The following is a 13,586-nucleotide window of genomic DNA, read 5'->3' on the forward strand; positions in this document are numbered from 1 at the left end:
GTCAGGATGTTGAGGTGGTATCCTCCACAACCCTCCCTCCCCAGTCATCTTTATCTCCCCCAGCCCTTTTCAGGAGCTCCCTGTTGGGCAGCTGTGCCAGCTCGGAGAGACCAGTGCGGCTTTCTCCGGAGCCTGTTCTGTTCACAGCAATCCTGGATGCATCGGAAAGGATCACTCGAGAGCCGTGCGTCAGATCTGTCCATGCAACGGGCTTCCAGCGTGGCCAGGGAGCCCCCTCCTGCCCCCTCCGTTCCTACGTGGTCCAGTGCTGCAGCCCCTGATGGGGCAGGCGCTCCAGTGCTTATGTTTGGAAGGATTTCCCCAGATGATACCACAGAGCCACTGCGCTGTGCCTGCCCTGGTCCCCGCTCAACAAGTCTGGGCCAGGAAAGGCAGCTGCACCGCTGGATAAAAGCCGTGCTGCGTACAGTGATCCCAAGGACACCCAAAGCACAGGACACAGGGGCGTGAGGTGGCCTGCGATACGGGGCCCCAGGTGAGATGCCATCAACCCGAGGGAGTTTGTCCTTTGCCAGACAATTGAACGCATCTTGGCTGGCCCTGCTGCAGAGATTTCTGGCACTCAGGAGAGGTTTTGTTGGTGGCACTTGAGTTTTCTGAGTCACAGAATTAAAAAGGAATCTCATTTTGGATGCAGTTTGTAGTATAATTGAACGTGTAACACCGGCTGCTGCGGGGCACGGTTGAGGCAAATAGCTTAGCAAGACTAAAGCATTTCAGACCTTGGGAAGGAAAAATGTCGGCCTTGCATTTGGTGCTGTGAAAATGCAAGGGCTGTCCTCCTCGTCCTGCAGGGTGGAAGGGACTCAGCCTTCCCACGGGGCTGTATTCGCCCTGCCAGCCTGGAGCATTACAGAAGTATTTTGTCGTGTCCGGAAGGAGATCCCCTGGGCCGCTCGCTGGACTGGGACGCCAGGCTGGATGCACCAATTTGGCAATTCGTGGGTCTCAGGACCTCCGTAAATACATTGCTGATGCCTTCCAAGGTGGTGCTTTATGCAATCTCTGATCTTCTTGTTTGTCAGGTGGGGAGATCGCTGTGGACGTGCCCCATTCGCACGCTCTGCCTCTGGATTATAGAATCAGAGAAAGTGAGGGTAGGAAGGGAGCTCAGGAGGTCACATCTAGTCCAACCCCTGCTCAAAGCAGGACCATCCTTGACTACATCATCCCAGCCAAGGCTTTGTCTAGCCAGGTCTTAACAATCTCCAAGGATGGAGAGTCCACCACGTCTCTGGGTAACTCATTCCAGTGCTTCACCACCCTCCTAGTAAGAGTGTTTTCCCTAATATCCAACCTCAACTTCCCTTGCTGCAACTTGAGCCCATTGCTCCTTGTTCTGTCATCTGTCTCCACTGAGAACAGTCCAGCTTCATCCTCTTTGCAGCCCCCCAAAAGGGAGGTGAAGGCTGCTATTCAATCCCCTCCATCTTCTCTTCTGCAGACTCCGTCAGCCCAGTTCCCTCGGCCTCTCCTCACAAGTCATTTGTATTATCTACTACTGCCAGTGTTGGAGCCAGGACACAGGGCAAGATGGGCTGTTGGCCTGACTCAGGATGGCTCTGCTTTCTCTTCTTAGTCCCTTCTTCTTGCGTGAAGCAAGAGCCACAACACCACGATTTACCGAGTGGTTCTCAGAAGGCAGGAGGGGACTGTCCCTGCCCTCGGGGGCAATCCAGGGGCACACAGTGATGGAGGCACAAATCCTTGACACTCAGGAAACCTATATTCTTTGTTTGTCCCAGGTGACCCCCGGCCTCGAAGACAAGGAAGGGGAGCTCTTGGTGAAGGGGCCGACGGTGTTTCGCGAATACTGGAACCGGCCTGCAGAAACCAAAGACGCTTTCACCCCCGACGGCTGGTTCCAAACAGGTACCACATGGGCACCGTGGCAGTCCTGGGGAGGGATTTGCTCCATCAGTGAGGGCACGGGGAGGTCTGCTTGTTCCCCTGTGTCTTGCTGCTGGCTGGGTCATCGTGGAGCAGTGCCAGTGCAGGGTCTCGCTCCCTTCCCTCCCCGTCTGTCTGGAAGCAAGGAGTAGCCGCATTGCCCAGCTCTGGGAGAAGAACGGGCAGGGTAATGGGGGCATTACTGGGTTAAGCGTGGTCAAGTCATGCATCAGAGTGGGCAGAAACTCCCTCTGGCTGGGCTGGTCTTCAGATGCCGGAGCTGCTTCCTAGAAAACCTTCAAAGCCCTTGCCCCCTTTGCAAACAGGACCCACTGCCACCAGTAACAGAGCAAGTTTTAGCACCCAAGCAGCCGCTCGGTACCTGAAACACAGCAATGCATTAACATCAGGCTGGGCACCTCGAGCCAAGCCCTATTGAAATGAGGAGCAGGGTTCCCATCGTCCTAGTGGGAATTGGGTTTTCCATAAAGAAAGCTGGCTCTGCTTCCCTGCCCAGCACTGTCCAGCATCCATCGAGGAAGTGACGGCGAGCTCTGCACGCCGCAGACACCGCAGGGTCATTGCGACCGGTCAGGAATTTTTCAAGGGCATGTCTCGTTGGAATACGCCACTTCACCAACGCTTCAGCTTTCTGGGGGGTGCAATTAATTTTCCAACACGAAAAAGAAATGTGGAGAAAAATCTAGAAGTTGCCAAAATGTTTCACTGCAGTGGTTTTGAGATGAAACGCGCCGGTTTTCCAGTAAGTTGTCATTTTGAAATTGAAATTCGTTATGGTAAAAGAAAACACAGAACAGCAAGGCGATGCTGTTGAGATGTGAACAAAAGGTTTTGGTGACCTGAGTTGTGTGCGCCTTGGACTTCTAGGTCACAAACGTTTTCAATATCGGACCTTTCCTCTCGATTCCAGGCAGGAAAAGCAAGGTGTTTGGGACTGGGGTGGGGAGCTGTGTGTCATGACATTTTCTTGCCTGGCAGTCAAACCATATCCTCCGCAGGTCTGTGGTTGGTTTTGCTCTGGATTTCCTGTGGTGCTGTCGTGGCACCGTACAGGCTGCCAGGGGGACCCATCCTCCCTGCATAAGCATTGGGAAAACAGAGTGCCGCTCTGAAACACCGTCTGATAGCAGCACCCTAATGAACCAAACTGCATGCCCCATGTATCCAGGCCAGAGTGGCACAGCTGGAATTTCACATGCTTCTAAAACAATGCTTGTTCCCAGTCTCCTGACCAAAAACTATCGTCCGAAGTATTAGCCAAGAATGCAAGGTACCAAATTCCACGAAATCAGTAGCTGCAAGCGGTTACTGAGCTGGAAAGAAGCAACAAGCCTTGAGTAAGTTATTCCTCCGCTCTAACTGTCATGTGCTGACCGTGCTCAGCACATCTGGGCAGAATTATCCAGCTGCAGCACCCTGGTGAACTGGAAGTACAACAAGGAGCTCGCTTTGGTCCCAAGCTCAGCTTGGAGTGTAGTGGGACCACAGGGCACCTTTGAAATAGCGTTTGCCGGGTTAAACCTGTTGGTTAATACCTCTGCCCTGTTTTGCTTTCTGTTACCTGGCTTCCTGGCAATGTGCTGTGAGTATTATGGAAGAAATGTAGACCTATTTGCCCCACTGCATTTGGGCCACCTTGAATCTTACGGATACAACAAATGCTATTCTTCCCCCCGCACTTAAACTTCCATCGTAGCCCTGCCGTGCACACAGCACTGCATTTTGCATTTCCATTCTTATTGCATGCCAGCTGTGCCATCAGCAGTCCTCAGGAGCACAGGGCTGCATTTCTAGTGCCCTCTCCATGGCCTTTTTATTGATTTTGCACATCATAAAAAAACACTTCCCTCCCCCCGACAACGCTACAATTTTTGCTTCCTTTAATTGAAGCTGGAGTTGTGACACCCCCCCTCTCCCCTGAGTGCTGTTCCCAGTGCCGGTATCACACCAGTAGCAAGGTTTCGTGACTCGGCATCAGCAGACAATGCAGGGTGTGGGGCAGTCAGCCTAAAACAATTTTTAGTCACCACTCCTGATGAATATTTGAAATGCAAAGGAATAGCGTGCATTAATTATTGTAAAGAGATGTCTTTAGGAGAAAATGATTTTGAAATTCAGTTTAATTTCATTGTAATGCGCTGCAAACAGGAAGGGAGTATGTGTGCTTAATTGGCTCTCGGGGGTAAGGCCTGGAAGATGGCATGCCTTTGTCACAGGCCATTAGCGATACAGACTGCATAATGAGAGAGTACAATCAGCTCACAGCTGCCGGCTCCTACAGGGAGAGAATGATATTAAATAGAAATCAGTATAAATTAAACTTAACCCCTTCATTTACCTCCAAAGCTAGGAATACTTGGGGGTTGGGGGGAAGTGAGAGTGGCAGCCGTGGGTTAGCGACCAGGGGCAGGAAGCCCAGGAGCCTTCCCCGGTCCAGCTCGATTTCTGCCCTCCCTTATGGCAAAGCTGGGAGGAGGATGGTATTGGGGCTGGGGTGTGGGGGGTGTTAGTTCTGTTTCCTCTGGCCCATGAAATGTTTGGTCTTTTGACCTCTTTCCCTGTCCCTCACCGGTGCAACGCTGGCAGGTGGGTGTGCTATCAGCAACGCAGCCTCCAGCCCCTCCTGGACTGTCGTCTTCACTCCTGGAAACGAGTGCTTCTTTTTGTGTGCAGAAGCAGAGATCCCAGTCCTGCGTGGCAGCTGGGAGTAGCCACCCCCTGCAGCCCAGGCTCTTGTGTGCTGTAGCTAGGTAGCTGTTAGCAGGTGGGATTTCAAGAACAGATGCATTAACCAAAGGTCGTTAACTTTCAGAGAAACGAGTGTTCGGGCAGCATCGCAGCATCGTGCTGCTTGCTTACGGATAACCCGCTAAGGCTGCCCCTGCACGTGTGTGCAAACACGGTCCTTGAATGGACTTGAATCTGCAGGGTACCACTGCTCTGTCTCCCTCTAGCACTGATGAAAGGCAGCTTTAACACCCGTGAGCCCACACCCTAATCCACATCGGGGTCCAGCTGCACGGGAAATGTCTAGCCCGGATGAAGCACCCAACCCAGCACGAGCACAGGCTATTGACAGGGCTTCTCAAGCGCTCTTCAAGGACACATGGAAGCATGCTCTCAGCTGGAGTAGGAATGAGCTTCAAGGAGACCAAACTGGGAAACAGTGTGCAGCGCTATTGCTAATAACGCCTGAGTTGTAATTTAGCGTTCTGCTGATTGTTAATGACAGTCCTAGAAACCAGCAGGTCAGCAAATGAAGAATAATTACTGCAAGCGAATGCACAGAGTGTTACTCTTGCAGCATCTCGTGGCGGATGTATCCGTACGAAGGCATAGCTGTCGCGGGCATCTGTCTGCAAAAGGGTGCTGGGCTGGAGAGAGACGCACGCCACAGCCTGCGGCCCGGTGGTAGTAAACAACGGGTGAAACCTGTGATTGATGCCGAATCCGGGTAGAAAAGGCAGGTCTTGGGCCTGTCTTCTCCCATGGTAGATAGCAACTGCACCGTGTCCAGAGAAAGCACCATGGTGGATGCAATTCCCAAATCACAGGTGCTGTGCGCATACTTCTTGGTGCGCTGCTGAGCCCTCGAAGGGTCTCCGTTTCTCTCCATGGAGACTTGCGCTTTGCAGCGCTCTGCTGTCAGCTCTCCCCTTCCATGTAAAAGAGCAGCTCGGTTGAACACCTTCGGTTTCGATCCTGCCTAGACTTCCTCCCAAAGGCGTTCATGGCAGTGTCCTAATGCTCATAATGCCTAGAAGCATATGGTCCTCAACTAGCCCATGGAAATCCCTGTATTGCTTTTGATCCCTAGTATCTTCCAAACGGCTTCGTTCTCCATCAGTTCTTCTCCGCAGACAAGCCAAGGCCACCCCGTTGTTGGACACGTCCCCTCGGAGGGTGGATGGATCGGCCTCTGCGCGAGCAGAGTGATTTTTCTTTTGAAGCCGGCGTTCCTCTCCGACGTGCTCCAGAAACGTGTCACAGCAGCAGGCACCGAACTTGCCACGTGCCCTGTTGCAAGCACCTGTCAAGATACCTCATGTTTCCCCTTCTGCAGCAAGAGGCTTGTTCCTCGAGCCGGTCGGTGCCTCTAGCGCTTCTGGGTGCTGGATAAGTGCCTTCTGCTGCCTCTTTCCTTGCCTGCTCAGGACCTGTGTCCTTGTGCTCCCTGTGTTTCTTGGGGAACGTGGGGGAAAGAGCCGAAAAAGGAGGCAGAACAGAGGCAAGGTGGCCTTTTTTCCTCCTTACTGGAAGCTCCTGTATTAACCCTCCTCTCCCTTCCAGGGAAGAGAGGACCCCAGGCTGCCTTTCTCAGGAGAGAAGTGATTGCTCCTCACCCTACATAGTAGGGAGAAGTGGAGCGTGGCCGCTAGCCCCCAAAAACCAAACCCATGACAACGGCGGGGGAAAGGAGCTGAACGCAGCAAGCCCACACCTCTCATTTCTCTAGCTCAGAGATCAATGCCGTGGCAATGCCCACGTCTGCAGAGGAGATTGCTTTACACCTGCAGAACGAAGGGGCGGTGCGGACACATCTAAAGTCACCTGCGTTTGGGAAAGCCGCGCTGCAGTCGGTACCGCCTGATGGGAATGTAAAGCATCGTCCCAAACTCTGTGGAGGAGAGTCGAAGCCGTGGTTGTCATGTCAGTAATTTATGGTTAACTCCCTTGCCCGTCGCTTGGCAGGGCCGTTGTCGAGTCTGGCTGGCTCTGCCGCTCGCTTCCATTTCGGGTGGGTTTGATGAGTTTTGTTGTGTGAATGCTTCTGACAGAGCCGCCTTGATCAAAGCCTCCAGTCCTCTCCGGAGAGCGCCGGGGTCCCACCTGCTAGCAGACGTCTGAGCAGCGCCACGCCATAGGAGACCAAGGCAAACCCAGAAGAAGAACATGCAATGCCTTCCCTCCCTTCTCGGGGCGACGTCTTCGGAGGACTCCTAACCCCTGAGTGTCTGGGGGGTGAAAGGCAGAGTTGGACCCATTCCCTGCACAGCCCCGCAGCGAGTCTGCCGGGCTGGCAAAGACCGATCCCTGATCGCTCCCAGCACTTCTCCCCACCCCGCTTGCATCCATTCCCCACAGCTCTCTGACCCTCGTGAAGTCAAGACCCATTTCCATCATCTCTGCCCTGGAAGTGATGGTCGTCGGTGTGTGATCTCGCTAGCCGCCGGCAGAGAGAAAGAGGTTGGGAGGCTGCCTAAATTGCAGAATTGTTTGACTGGGACACACCTGCCGTACTCACCGTCGGTGAGAAGGCAAGATACGTCCTTTTGAGGAATCTGGCACTGCAAAAGCTTGCACAGTCACGAGAGATGAGATGCTCGAGCAGCATCCTCCTCAGGGGAAAGGCGGCTTCCATGCACATTTGCCCACACATCCAGAAAATGAGAATCTGGTGTATTGAGGGAGATTTATTTTCAATTACAGGTTAAGGCAAAGACATGAAATAGCACTGGGTTTGAAAGCAGTGCATAAATCCTGCTACAAATCCATGTATCTCAGCTCCATATAATAAGATTTTATTGATTGCTATATTGTATCTGTCAGAATAAAACTCTCTTAATGCATGCATCAGGGCTGAGAAGATAGAAGGCGCGTCGGCAGTGGAATCTGATGCAGGAATCGATGCAATTTGATTAATATGTTGTTAAGAGAGCAAGAGTTATTTAACTTGTTTGATGCGCGTTTTGAAACGCCGCTGCCTTTCTTTTGAGTTTCTGGCTTTGGGCTGCGTTTGAGGAGCTGCCTCGTGGTTGTTTGTCCCGGGTTATCACTTGGAGCTCGTGCGAGATCCCTTTGTGGAGGTCAGGAAACCCCCACGCCCGTTCTTACGGGCTACAAACCCCTCTTAGGTCCGTCCGTTGGGGGCTTTAGGAAAGGGGGACCCGGAAGATCAGAAGTCCCTTTGTTTCGGGTACGAAAATCTATTCTGCCGCATGAGAGGCAGTTATGGAGAAACGAAGAAGTAGGTTTACAGCAAAATGCAACCGGAGAAGCCAGAAGCAGCCTTCGGCGCTGGCAGGCTTTCAAGCGTGGTGCCACCCTGCCGAGCCCAGGCAATGAGCGTGCTGCTCGCGCACAGCTCGAGCGCTTCCACCTCCAGCTACAAACTCAGGCAGCCAGGAAGGATCTGGGCATCGCCGTGCAGAGCCCGGTCCCTCCCGAGGCTTTCCCTCTCCCTGGCACCTCGTTTCGAGCGACAGGCCTAAGGGGTTTTGGGAGCTGACCTGAAGAACAGCATCCGCGTGGCACCGTCTTGCTTTCTCCTTCAGTGTGTTGTGCACCGTCGGAAATAGAGAGGGGGACACAGACTCCTGGGTCCTGGTCCGAGCGGTTTTCTTTTTACCTTTGCTTGAGTCCTGATTAGATATCCTGGCATGTGGGGACGCAATTTATGCCGCAACTCAGGTCCCATCCCATGAGGTGCAGGCTGCGGATGGCGGCTGGGCTGCGCTGGGACTTCAAGCCGGACGTTCGTGGCTGGAGGGTCTTGCCCCCTCGCTCAGGGTCAGCCCGATGCCAGATTTGGGGTCAGGAAGGAATTTTTCCCCTTGTTCAGACTGGGGTGGGGGTTGCTTTCCTCTCCCTTACCTGGGATCTCTCGAGCGCATATTAACAACTTTGTACAGCAGCAGGACGGCGGCTGCCGTGAACCGCCTGCTTTCGCCGTGGCAGGTTCGGTCGCGATGTGTGGTGCTGTGTTAGGGGTGACCGTGTCGCGTTGCTCCGAGGTTGGACAGTGGAGGTGTCTGGGCCGATCCTGCCGTAGGTAGCGGTTGGGCTAGATGCGACCTCCTCCCAGCCCTGCTTCTCTAGGATACGATGATAGCTCCGGCCACAGAAGGAGAAAGAGAACAAGGTCAGGCCTCCAGGGACGTTCGAAGACCCTTCTTTACAAGGACAGCGTGACAAGTCTGAGGTTTCGACGTTGGGAGTTTTTCCCGGGTGTTAGCCACCCCCCCACATCTGCTGTGACAGATTGAGAGCCCTCGCCGCGATGACTAAGAGCCTGCTGCGGCATTTCAGCCCACAGGTACCCGGGATTGCCGGCACGTCCTTGGGACAACCGGGCGGATCTTTTATACCAGCGTGGCCTTTCCAGTGGGGGTCAGCTCGGGTGCCGAAAGGAGGGACCGAAGAGCACGGCCTGGAAAGAGCCGGCGAGGCAGCGTTGAGCAGCCTGCTCCGTGCTCCCCTTGGCACAGACTTTCCCTGTCTCTGGAGCTAAGCAGGTGTTTCCTCGTCAAGAAAATCACTTCCATTTGTGGGCGTAACACTGACACCTGAAAACAGAAACTGCTTTAGCCTGAGCAAGGCGGTTTATAAATAGAAATGCATCTAATTAGCATCCTAATATGCAATTTTTCTGTTTGTTTGCAGTGTCTCTCCCAGTCATAAATTCAGTTAATACAAATGCTATTTTTTTTTTTAAATATTGCTTAATTAGGAGCTGGTGCAGATGTGGCAAGTGGCTTCTCAGGGTGGGAAGCCCACCAGGGAAAGGGAAAGGGCTGTTCCCGTGACTCTGGGCTGGGGGACAGAGCTCTCTTCCAGCCTGGGCACGCTGACATTGCTCTCTCGTCCGCGCCCTGGCGTGCTCTGCCGTGCGGCTCTGCTGTCCAGGCTGCGACTATTCCCAAGATCGAGACAGTGAAAGCCCTGGGAATTAGCAATACGGAGGTGCATGCATGAGCAGGGTTTAGACGATAAGGAAACTCCAAAGTCATGCTCCAGTTTAAGGGGTTCTGCATGGCTTCAAACTGTTCTCTTTTGTCTCCTACCAGAGCAGTGGGAGAGTTTACTTAATAGCCTCCCATTCCTAATTAACTCCTCCTGGCTGGAAGGTTTCACCGGCTCTGATGAGACGACACGCCAGGTTTGTCTCGTGGTTTCCAAGTCTCGGGGCTCCTACAACATCGCAGCAACAAAGCTCTGTGTTTCTTTGCCTGGATGCAGTTCACTTTATGAAGGCAGGAGGTCTGCAGGATTTGACTTGGGCATCTGCTTGCTGCTGCGAGAAGCAGTCTGGATCCCACCTTTTGGGTGGCATGGGCAGGCGTGGCCACAGCTGGCCGTAACAGCATCACAACTGCAGCTGGAGGCGGCAGGTGCTCAGCACCTCTGCAACCCGGCCCTTAGCCGCTCCTTGGCTGGGCGTGCCGGTCTCAGCCCAGGGCAGGTAGAGTCAGCGACTGGTGGCAACTTTTCCTTCCTCTCCAGGGCAGGCATGAAGGGTGCCCGCATGCTGCGGTCCCTCCATTCAGACCTGGGTTATATTTCAAGGGCAAGTTAAGTCTTGTCTGGCAGATGGAAACGCTCCCCGTGGGAATGACGAGTGAGCAGCGAGGGCTTCTAGTGGGAAACTGAGAAGGGTGAAGTGAGGAGATGCAGAGGCCAAGTACTGATCAGTGGAGACCGAGCTACACTGCCCACACGAGAGAAGTTGAAGTTAGATGTTAAGAAAAGCTTCCAGCCGAAGAGGGCAATAAAACACTGGAACGTGTTGCCCAGAGAGGTTGTGGTATCTCCATCCTTGGAGGTTTTGCAAACCTGGGTAGACAAATCCTTGGCTGGGATGATGTAGTTGGGGCTGGTGCTGCTTTGGGCAGGGGGTTGGACTAGATGTGACCTCCTGAGGTCCCTTCCCACCTGAATTTTCTAGTTTTCTACATATCTGGTCATTCCCATTGTGTTTGGTGAGCCCCGTCTCTGCCTCCAGCTGCTTTGAGCACGGCTGCGTTCACAGGCAGGGAGTCAGCAGACCACCTGAGCCGGCGGGGTCATATCTTCACCGGTGTTCGTTGGCGGTGTGGGGCAGACTCTTCCACAAGACGGGTAAAAGCTGATATGGGGAGGGTCCAGACTGCATTTTGTGCCACGTGGGGCTTCAAACAGCCACAGCCGTGCATATGCAGAGAGCTTTGGACCTGGGCAGTAAGAGATGGAGTGGGTTTGGGGGGATGTGTTTGAAGCACACTACACGCCGCAGCCAGGGCTTGCAGAGGGCAGGGGGTACTTGCGGCATCTTGGAGGGTCTCGTGTCCCCCAAGTGCCCTCTGGCTGTTTGCTCTGCTCAAAGCTGGGCCCAGACTCAGCGGGGTCACACCACCCCGCTCCGCTCTCACCCAGGACATTCAGCCTTGCAATGGGCTTGGGTGCATTTCACCTCCTTGCGCTGCTACTCCAGCATGGTCAGAGGTCTCCAGGTGCTTTCAAGTGAATGGTTTGCCCTTGGATTCCCTTCTCAACTGTTCTCTCATCTTGGTGGAGCTCTTTGGACGTTGTCTTCCTGCGGGAACGTGGCCGAACTCCACCCGTCCATGGGAACGGGTGTTGCAGCTGTCCGAGGGACCTCCGGTCGTCTGTGGTGGCTGGCGGAGGGCAAGGGTGTTCGAGGCGTCGATCTGGTTATTGCTCCTTCCTTCTTTTACCTTCCGGCCAGTTTTGCACACTCAGCTTTCTCCCTTCCTCGGCGGGTCGGTGCCCGGAGCCCAAGACGCTGCAACAAAGCCCGTGCTGTTTGCTCCCTTCGCCGGTGCTGCTTTGGCGCTCGGATTTCCAGTTGAGCCGCAGGCTCGAGGAGGTGGGATAGCACAAATTGCTGTCAGCTCCTAGGAGAAGCCGGCAACTCATCCTGGCCGTACCTCCCTGGCTCCGTGCAATCGTGAGCCCGTAAGGCAAGAGCTGTAAGTGGTTAGGCTTTTGCTTGGGGCTGGTAGCACGGGCTGACTAGAAGGCTTGAAAAGGAGCCAAATGCCTTTAATTTTGAAGAGGCTCCAGCTCGCCATCCACTCTCTAGTCCCGGCCAGATAACATCATAGGAAGTGCGCGTTCCAGGCATTTACTTTCAACAGACCCATCCCCATGGGTTTGGCTGGAGACAATCAAGAGCGTATTTACTCGTGGCTAATGGCATTGCGCTGTAAGCAAACGTATGTGGGACTCCTGTATATTTAACGCGAACAATTTAAACCCTCCATTATCTCAATGCTTTATTTACCAACCCTCTCGCAAGAGGCTGGGACCGGTCGTTGCGGCGGGGAGAAGAGGGAGGGCTCTGGTTAGTCCCCAGCTGTTCGGCGAAGGGCAGGTGTGAAGCAAAGGTTCATGCTGGGTGTTGTTCTCCGTGCCCTTGTTATTTTTAGCCATTGGCACGTGATTGCCGAGCTCTTTGCAGTGGCACCGGTTGCGTGGCAGGTGCCGGCCGCCACACCTGGCTTCTGTGTTCGTCTCTGAGTTTCCTTTTTGATCTCTTCTGCAGGGATTTCCAGGAGTATTTCAAGGAGAACATGGAACGGGGGGCGCAAGGGGAGTGCTTCCTATTTTTACCTACCCATTTTGTTTCCTGCAGTGATGCTGGCTCTGACAAGGGGCCCAACGGAGACTCAGTGCTGGGTTTGAGACGTACCTGGCTGTGACGCTCCATGAGGGTGATGCGGCCCCTTTCCTAGCAGAGCATCAGTCTAGACGCCAGAGATATTCTGCAGCTCCACTTCAGGTCAGGACTCCCCAGGGGATCTCAAGAAGGATCGTAGGCGTGTTAGGTGGGCCTAACCCACTGTTTAATGCCCACAGCACATCAGGCTTGCAGCAAAACCCAGTCCCTGCCCCAAAGAGCTCCCAGCTCTGAGAAGAGAGGAGAGAAGCCTACAGGCTCCTGCGTTTGCTGCTAGGAGAATCACTGCATGCCTGCAAGCATCAGGGCAGGCCTGTTTGTCACAAACACCAGTGACAAAGATTGAAAACCAAGCCAGAGAGTGGCATGGAAGCAACAAGGTGTCCCCAGCGGATGGGGCAGCACGTGGGTTTTGCAGGTTCCTGTAGGCCCAGCGCGTTTCTCATGGTCGCCTCTCTGTGGCATGCAGCATCACGGGGAGGGAACGGGCATCGTGGTGGCAGATGGGGCAGGGAGCAGAGCAGTAGATCAGGCATGGAGCACGTGGAAGGAAGCCAAAAGCAGGGCAGAAGTTCAGCGAGGGAGTATGGGGCAGGGAGCTGATGCAGAGCAGGTGGGAGAAAGGGACCACAGTGACACTTGGGGAGGGTGCAGGGGTAATTTGTGGCACACGTGGCTTAAACATTGCCCTAGCTGAGCTAGTCCTCCCCACACCGCTGCCAGATTCCCTGTTCCCAGGCAGACAAGGCTCCTCTTGAACCCCCCGTCAGGGAGGCTCCCCTGCTTCCCCAGGCCGCTTGCTCCATCGTGCATCTGTGCTGCGGGTTGAACACCCATGTGGAGCTCAATCGGCTTTTTCTCTGCTTTGCTGTGAGCCATGAAGGCGATGGGATCCCTGACTGATGAGACAGCACAGAGCGCAGCTCTCCTTAGGGCCTTGCTGCTGGCCATGGGAGACTTCCCCCACTTCGCTCCCTGGAAGCAGCCAGAGCACATGCAGCTCGGTGCTCATCACATGCCCTCCGTGCCGCATGCCCGCCGGGGCCCTGGAGGAGCCTCTTCCATCTTGGGCTCCTTGGGTGCAGCCCCGTTGCCCATGCCAGCGAGTCGCAGGTTAGCAGCCCCTCGTGTTGGCACGTGCCGCGGAGCGGTGGTGTGCTCAGGTGTAAATGCTGCGGAGCGGTGCCCGTGCTCTGCCTTCTTTCATCCTTTCTTTGCCCTTTCTCCCAGCGTGGCTCCGGCAGCCGGCGTGGCT

This window comes from Alligator mississippiensis, chromosome 10 (assembly GCF_030867095.1).
Source record: "Alligator mississippiensis isolate rAllMis1 chromosome 10, rAllMis1, whole genome shotgun sequence".
Lineage (NCBI taxonomy): Eukaryota > Metazoa > Chordata > Crocodylia > Alligatoridae > Alligator > Alligator mississippiensis.